The following is a 9,217-nucleotide window of genomic DNA, read 5'->3' as shown; positions in this document are numbered from 1 at the left end:
TGCACCGGCGCTCCAGGCCGCGAGCACGGGCAAACGCCTGCCAAGCACGGGTCAGGGACAAGATCCCAATGGCGGAGACCTCCAGTGCAGCCCATGAGGCCCGGCTGCAGCAGCCATCTGCCTGTAGCCAGAGGCCGCCCGGGGCACCGGCCGGGAGCTCACCAAGGAGGAAGCGAGGGAGTTGGAGCCGGGCGCTAGTCGGCTCCGCCGACCATACGACGAACTCCGGCAGCACCTCCGGAACGCGAAAGCGTGGCCTAGGGGAGCGCACAACCAAGGCGCGTCCTCCGGCCGCAGCAGCTCGCCCGTCACCGCGCTAGGAACCATCTCCGCGACCGCGCGAAGCTGCCGTGGCGACCACGGGGTGCTTCCGGGGGCGCCCTCGGCCGCGCTTGGGCGCGGGAGAGGTAGGCTCGACCTGGCAGGCCTTTCCCTTCTCCGCTGCAGAGAACCGGCGAATCGGAGCCATCGCGGCAAGACGGAGCAAGGATTGGGAAGAAGGAGAAGCAAGGAGGGATGGACTGGAAGGGCACGCGCAGTTCCGTACTTATAGCCGGTGAAGGCCAACCGCCGGCCTCCTCGATCGCAGGTAATTGTGACACGATTTGCATGCAGGGACTTGTCCAACCCGCGCGATCACCGAGGCGTCGTGGGGAAGCGGAGACACCCACGTCCCATCAACCGCCACGCGGCGCCCAAGGCCGCAGGCTGTTAGGGCCCGCAGCGCTTCGCCCTTGCCCTTTCGCCTCTCAGCACGGCCAAGTTCGGGCGCGCCTTGGGCCCGGGGGCTACTATCGGCGTTCTGGGAATGGGGGTCCCCAGACTTGCCTGCCTGTGTCCTGTGGCGTGGCTCAAAGGGGGCCCAGCACAGCCCATCTTCATCAACACAAGACTCAAGACCCTCGCGAGGGGCCAAGCCTCGCGGGGCGGATGACACGGAGCTTCCTCAGGCACGGCCTCGTCAGGCTGGCTCGCGAGGAGGCGGAGAGATCAAGGCGGGGTACCTCACGAGGAGCCCGTGACGCAAGCCATGACGATCAAAGGCGCCAGGCGGGTGCCAGCCCGCACAGCGTCCTCCTTTCCTCTTTGGTGCAAAGGGAGCAAGCGCAGTCGCGGAGTACCAAGGCATCAGGCAAAGGTTGCCATTTTGGTGCAACGAGACCAAGACCAGGAGGACTACGAGATGGAGGTCACCGTGGAGCCCAAGACGGCGTCATCACCAGAGCTTTGCGCAGGCGAAGACTGCTTTTGTCAGGATAGCTGATACTTGCTGTCCTCCTTCAAATTAGCCCGCCATTGTTGGCTCCCTTCCCGCTCGATATTTGGGAAGAGGACCAGGGCCTCTATAAATAGGACTAACCACCATAGTGTAGGGGAGATTGGATCGAAATCAGGGGATCGGATAAAATCGAAATCAGAGAGAGAGAGAGAAGGGTGACTGAACTCCTCCTAGCATTTCATCGCCCCAGCCAAGAGCAGACCCTCGTGGGGCTGTTCTTCTTTGTATTGTTCATCATCATTAGCCACAAGAGGCAATCCACACACCACACACTGGAGTAGGGTATTACACCACCATGGTGGCCCGAACCAGTATAAACCTTGTGTCTCTTGTGCAGTTCTTTCATTAGTCTAGATCTTTGCGATACGGTGAGGTAGAAGGCGTAATCTTCGCGTGCACCCCAGAGTTCAAACCTTAAGGGTCTGCCGGAACCCGAAATCCGACAGTCGTCATCGTCATCATCAACCATCCTCCATCACCAACTTCATGATGCTCACCGCCGTGCGTGAGTAATTCCTTCGTAAGCTTGCTGGACGGTGATGGGTTGGATGAGATTCATCATGTAATCGAGTTAGTTTTGTTAGGGTTTGATCCCTAGTATCCACTATGTTCTGAGATTGATGTTGCTATGACTTTTCTAGGCTTAATGCTTGTCACTAGGGCCCGAGTGCCATGATTTCAGATCTGAACCTATTATGTTTTCATGAATATATGTGAGTTATTGATCCTATCTTGCAAGTCTATAGTCACCTACTACATGTTATGATCCGGCAACCCCGAAGTGATAATAATCGGGACCACTTCCGGTGATGACTGTAGTTTGAGGAGTTCATGTATTCACCATGTGTTAATGCTTTGGTCCGGTACTCTATTAAAAGGAGGCCTTAATATCCCTTAGTTTCCGCTAGGACCCCGCTGCCACGGGAGGGTAGGACAAAAGATGGCATGCAAGTTCTTTTCAATAAGCAGGTATGACTATATTCGGAATACATGCCTACGTTACATTGATGAATTGGAGCTAGTTCTGTGTCACCCTAGGTTATGACTGTTACATGATGAACCACATCCGGCATAATTCTCCATCAGTGATCCATTGCCTACGAGCTTTCCATATATTGTTCTTTGCTTATTTACTTTTCCGTTGCTATTGTTATCATCACTATAAAACACCAAAAATATTACTTTTGCTACCGTTACCTTTTGCTACCATTACCACTACTATCATATTACTTTGCTACAAATACTTTGCTGCAGATATTAAGTTTCCAGGTGTGGTTGAATTGACAACTCAGCTGCTAATACTTGAGAATATTCTTTGGCTCCCCTTGTGTCGAATAAATAAATTTGGTTTGAATACTCTACCCTCGAAAACTGTTGCGATCCCCTATACTTGTGGGTTATCAAGACTATTTTCTGGCGCCGTTGCTGGGGAGCATAGCTCTATTCTTTGAGTCACTTGGGATTTATATCTGCTTATCATTATGAAGAACTTGAGAGATCCAAAAACCAAGATTTATCCCTCAACTACGAGGGGAGGTAAGGAACTGCCATCTAGCTCTGCACTTGATTCACCTTCTATTTTGAGTAAGCTTGCGACACCTAAACCTGCTTCTGCTAATGATTCTGATATGTCGCATATTATTGATGATGCTACTTCTGCTATGCATGATACTTATGATGAAACTACTTCTATGCCTGATACTACTGTGCCACTGGGTGAATTTCTTGATGAACAACTTGATAGGGCTAGAGAGAATGAAATTATTGAAACTGATAATACTGATGAAAGTGATTATGAAGGCTCTCCTAATAAATATGAATTACCTGTTGTGCCTGAGGTCTATGTTATGGATGAAGAAACTAAAAGAGACTTTCTTGCTTGCAATGATAGAAGTGATCTTAAGAAATTATTAGCTAAGCTTAAACAAAAAACTCTGAATGCTATAATGAATTATGATCCTGCTTATGCCACTTCACCTATCTTTGTTACTGATAAGGATTATGAATTCTCTATTGATCCTGATATAATTACTTTGGTTGACTCTGATCCTTTTTATGGCTTTGAATCTGAAACTGTTGCGGCACATCTTACTAAATTAAATGATATAGCTACCCTATTCACTAATGATGAGAGAACTCGCTACTTTTATATCCTTAAAATATTTCCGTTCTCATTAAAGGGTGATGCTAAGATATGGATTAATTCTCTTGATCTTGGTTGTGTGCGTAGTTCCCAGGATATGATTTATTACTTCTCTGCTAAATATTTCCCTGCTCATAGGAAACAAGTTGCCTTAAGGGATATATATAATTTTGTGCAAATTGAAGAGGAGAGTCTCCCACAAGCTTGGGAGAGGCTTCTCCAATTACTTAATGCTTTGCCTGATCATCCTCTTAAGAAAAATGAAATACTTGATATCTTTTATAATGGACTAACCGATGCATCCAGAGATTACCTGGATAGTTGTGCTGGTTCTGTTTTCAGGGAAAGAACACGGGATGAAGCTGAAATTCTATTTAATAATATGTTGACAAATGAAAATAATTAGACACTTCCTGAGCCAACTCCTGAGCCTATTCCTAAACCAAGTCCGAAGAAAAGGGGTGTTCTATTTCTCAATCCTAAAGATATGCAAGAGGCAAATAAATCCATGAAAGAAAAGGGTATTAAAGCTGAAGATGTTAAGAATTTACCTCATATTGAAGAAATACATGGTCTTAATTTACCGCCTGTTGAAGAAATATATGGTTTTAATCCATCACCTATTGAAGAAACACATGGTCTTGATAACCCAACACAGGTAGTAAAGGTAAATTCTCTCTATAGATATGATAAAGCTGAAATCCCATTTACTAAGTTTGCTAGACCATGCTTAGATGAGTTTGATAAATTTATGGTTAAGCAAGAAGACTTCAAAGCTTATTTTGGTAGATAATTAAAATGCAGTGCTGATATGCTTGAACACTTGGGTGATTATATGGCTAATGTCAAAAGTGAACTTAAACTTATTAGTAAACATGCCTCTATGGTTACCACTCAAGTAGAGCAAGTACTTAAGGCTCAAAATGATTTGCTCAATGAATTGAATAGTAAGAATAATGACTATGCTATTAGAGTGGCTACTAGAACTGGTAAAATGACTCAGGAACCTTTGTATCCTGAAGGCCACCCCAAGAGAATTGAGCAAGATTCTCAGAGAAATAATATAGATGCACCTAGTACTTCTAAAATGAAGAAAAATAAAAATGATAGGACTTTGCATGCTTCTAGTGAACCTATTGTAGAAACACCTGAGAATCCAAATGATATTTCTATTTCTGATGCTGAAACACAATCTGGTAATGAACATGAAACTAGTGATAATGTAAATGATAATGTTCATGTTGATGCTCAACCTAGCAATGATAATGATATAGAAATTGAACCCGCTGTTGATCTTGATAACCCACAATCAAGGAATCAACGTTATGATAAGAAAGACTTTGTTGCTAGGAAACATGGTAAAGAAAGAGAACCATGGGTTCAAAAACCCATCCCTTTTCCTCCCAAACCATCCAAGAAAAAGGATGATGAGGATTTTGAGCGCTTTGCTGAAATGATTAGACCTATCTTTTTTGCATACGCGATTAACTGATGCTCAAAATGAATCCTTATGCTAAGTACATGACAGAAATTGTTACTAATAAAAGAAATATACTGGAACCTGAAATTTCCACCATGCTTGCTAATTATACTTTTAAAGGTGGAATACCAAAGAAACTTGGAGATCCAGGAGTACCCACTATACCATGCTCCATTAAAAGAAACTATGTTAAAACTGCTTTATTTGATCTTGGAGCCGGTGTTAGTGTTATGCCTCTCTCTTTATATCGTAGACTAGATTTGAATAAGTTGACACCTACTGAAATATCTTTGCAAATGAGTAATAAATCAACTGCTATACCTGTCGGTATTTGTGAGGATGTGCCTATTGTGGTTGCTAACGTTACTATTTTAACGGACTTTGTTATTCTTGATATTCCCGAGGATGATAGTATGTTTATTATTCTTGGAAGACCCTTTTTGAATATTGTAGGGGCTGTTATTGATTGCACCAAAGGCAATGTCACTTTTCATGTTAATGGTAATGAGCATACGGTACACTTTTCGAGGAAACAACCTCAAGTCGACAATATCAATTCTATTGGAAAAATTCCATCGATTATTTTTGGAGGTTTTGAATTTCCTCTTCCTACTGTCAAGAAGAAATATGATATTCTTATTGTTGGGGATTTGCATATCCCCGTTGAGGTAACCTAGTGTTATTCAAAAATTCTCTGGTTTCATGTTATTCGGAATGAGTTTGTTAACAAGACTTGATCAACCTTGTTAATGGATTCCTTTTGATGATCATGAGATGGATGAATTTAGAAAACACTACTCTCAGTACCCTCCTTTTATTTTATGTTATTTATATTAAATAAAATAAAAATAGTATTTTCTGTCTGTTATCTGAATTATCCATGCAATATAAAAATACCCCGAAAATAAAAGTTCTCCAAATGCCCTGAAATTTAAATATGATTTTTTATGGAATATTTGAGAATATTAGGCACTGAGAACACAACAGGGGGGGCATCCACCTGGCCACGAGGGTGGAGGGCGTGCCCCCCTGCCTCGTGGGCCCATAGTGGCCCTCCTCCACTTATTCCTGCACCCACACACTCCTTCTTCCTCCCACGAACACCATTATCCAGCTCAACCACGAGTTCTAGCTCATTTTTCTGCGATTTTCGATCTCCTTGCTCAAAGCACCTCTCACAAAACTACTTTGGGGAATTGTTCCTTGGTATGTGACTCCTCCATTGGTCCAATTAGTTTTTGTTCTAGTGCTTTATTCATTGCAAATTTGTGCTGCCTAGGTGACCATGTTCTTGAGCTTGCATGTCAAATTTATATGGTTCTAGGTAGTTCTAATGCATGGTATAGGCTCTAGGAACTTGTAGGAGTAGTTGCTATCAATTTTGTTAAGTTTGGTTTACTTTTATTTGAAGTTACTAAAAATTTCAGAAATTTTTCAGAGGAAGAAATATGTTTAGGAAAATGTACCAAGGTGGTTCTTCAAGGAAACAAGGACCCAGGCCTGCAATGCGTGATGCTGATGATGAGCCACCAAGGGACGCTCTAGTGCGGCCTTGTGAATGGCCTTCAGAGGACTTCATGGATCGAGCAGGAATTAATGAAGAATTTAACGCATATTTGCGTAACGCTGATCTTGTGAGCTTCAAGGAAGAAAAATGTTGTTAGTACCACTATCTCACTAGTTCCTTTGTGAGGAGGTTTGAATTTTCATCTTCATGTAATTCTCAGACTGTCCTGTTTGATATTTATGAAAATTCTTACACTATGGACATAGAGGACTTTACCACTGCTTGCAAACTTCCACAATGGGGTAGTGCTAGTGAACCTCGCAAATCTGAATTTAGAGATTTTCTAGGTAGTATAACTGTGGGGGAATCTAGAGATATAGCACAATCTACCATAGGGAGCATTCACTTTCCTGCTATACATTATTTTGCTCTCTTCATAGGTAGATGCATTAACGGTAAAGATGAAGCATGTCACATGTGTGTCCCCGACCTCAGTATTCTTCGGAGTGCTGTGTTAGGAGATAGATCTTATAATTTGGGAGCCATTGTTGCACGAAGTTTGCATCTTAATAGATTTAATGGAGATTTCTTTGGTGGAATTTATGCAACCCGCATAGCTAATTTTCTTGGTATAACCATACGTGAGGATGATATTGAGTTGCCTCCTGCTTATTTAGATTATGAGGCGATGGTTCATCATCAGTTTGTTGAGAGGAACGATCAGTTCCTCCAGTACCGACTAATCTTTGACAGACAATGCACCTATCACGTCGCTCTCCCTACTTCTACTTTCTTTGATTTTCAGGAAAAAGGGAGATATTTTATAACCATAGAGGAGGCGGAAGAGTATAAGAGGAGAGCTGAGATAGCTCGCCTCCAAGCTGCAGCCCACGATGCAATGACTGCTGCATCTCAGTACGACCCCAACTACAACTTTGGATATCCACCAGGCCATCTGTGGCATTAGACCAACTTAGGCCAAAAGCCTAAGCTTGGGGGGTACGTGTTTCCCACCGACGTTACATTCATGTTCACACACTCATTGCTAGATGTCGATGCTCATACTTTTTCATTGTAATATCCATGCTAGTTTATTTCTTTTTTATGCCTTCTTCTTGTGTGTTTGATAAACCTTAAGAAAAACAAAAAAAATAGTTGTAGCTTTTAATTAGTTTACTTTCCATGCTTGTAGTAGTAATTAAAAAAAAGAAAACCCAAAAAGATTTCCTGTTCTTCTTTTGCTTGTTGGGAGTTTTCCCGTGTAAATAGTTTATTTCTTTTCTTTTCTTTGCGGGACGATAGGAGAAGACCTTAATTAAACTGTTGAAGTGGCTCTTATATGCATTATTGTTGATCTGACCAAAGCGCCCATATTGCCTTGTCTTCTCCTGTTTATTGAATGCTTGCAGATTCCAGCTTAGTCCAATGCACACGCACTATTATTATTATTCACATCACTCGGTCGTGCAAGTGAAAGGCAATTATGATGATATATGATGGACTGATTGAGATGAGAGAAGCTGGTATGAACTCGACCTCTCTTGTTTTTGTAAATATGATTAGTTCATCGTTCCTGATTCAGCCTATTATGAATAAACATGTTTGCGATGACAATTAGAGATCATAGTTTCTTATGCCATGCTTAATTAGCTAGGAGCTTATAATGGTTTAGGGTTAGGGAGAAAATATAAAAAATAAAAATAGATGATTTGATCGATTGTGTGTTGTTCAATCGTCCGTCACCCCGTAGGTATATAAGAGGCAGATGGACTTCCCGTGCAAGGAAAAGGCTTGGATTCACGTCCAAAACCCTAGTCAAATTCGGATTGGTTTTGTCCAAACTTTCCAAAACTGTTTGGTTTAAACTGGCTGCACCTTGTGGATCCTTTTTCCGGTGGTAAACGATCTTGGATGGAAACGAGCCCAAAAGCAATCCTGAACGTTTCGACGAGACGAACAACTTTCATGTTGAATGTTTTTCGATTTGAGGCCATCTTCTGGGCCAAAACTGCCACGCAGAACACCTGTTCGCTTGCGTGGTGGGAGTAGTAGGGGGCGGTGAGGCCTCCGCCGCATCGCAGCCGGCCACGGGAGGCAGGAGCACGAGGCACGACTGCCGCTGGTTTGGGCGGCTGGAGCAAGAAGACCAGAGGTGGAAGAAGCACTACGGCCGTTGGATGGACATCGTACGGTCACTGGAGCTAGAATCGTGCATATTGACTAAGTTGACAAAGCCCTCCGTCCCCGTCAACTTAGTAGGCCCGCAAGTCAGCCTGCCACTATACTGGGTATCAGGTAGCAGGGGGAGTATTCATTTTTTTGTGCGTAATAAGGAGGCACTTCCTTGCGTGCGAACATATAGCTGGTGGGTCCGAGCTGTCAGCGGCGATAATGTTTTTTTCGCGAAATACAGAGGCCCTTCCGGTGTGTCCCAGATGTCAGGTGGAGGAATCATTATTTTGCGCGTAATAAGGAGGCATTTCCTTGCGTGCGGCCATGGACCCAACTGTTAGCCGCTCCGCGCCGAGAGAACCAGGGTGGTGGACGACAGCGAGGCCTAGGAAGGGAACGACACGGAGGTAGGGAAGACTCGGCAGTTGTTTCCCACGCGGAGGGGAGTACGACTTCACGAGGGTTTACTGGTTCGTCTGCCGTCGCCGAAGAATAACAGCAGGGGTGGGTGAGTAGAGGGATGGCTAGGCCAGCGATGGGAGTACGGTGGGGCGGTGAGGCCTGCGCGGCAGCACAGCCGGCTGCGGAGAGGAGGGAGCAGGCAGTCCTGTCGGCGCTTGTTTGAGCGGCTGGAGC

Source organism: Triticum urartu, chromosome 2A, assembly GCF_056163025.1.
Source record: "Triticum urartu cultivar PI428250 chromosome 2A, HENAU_Tu73, whole genome shotgun sequence".
NCBI classification, from domain to species: Eukaryota; Viridiplantae; Streptophyta; class Magnoliopsida; order Poales; family Poaceae; genus Triticum; species Triticum urartu.
Note: the sequence above shows the minus strand (reverse complement) of the source record.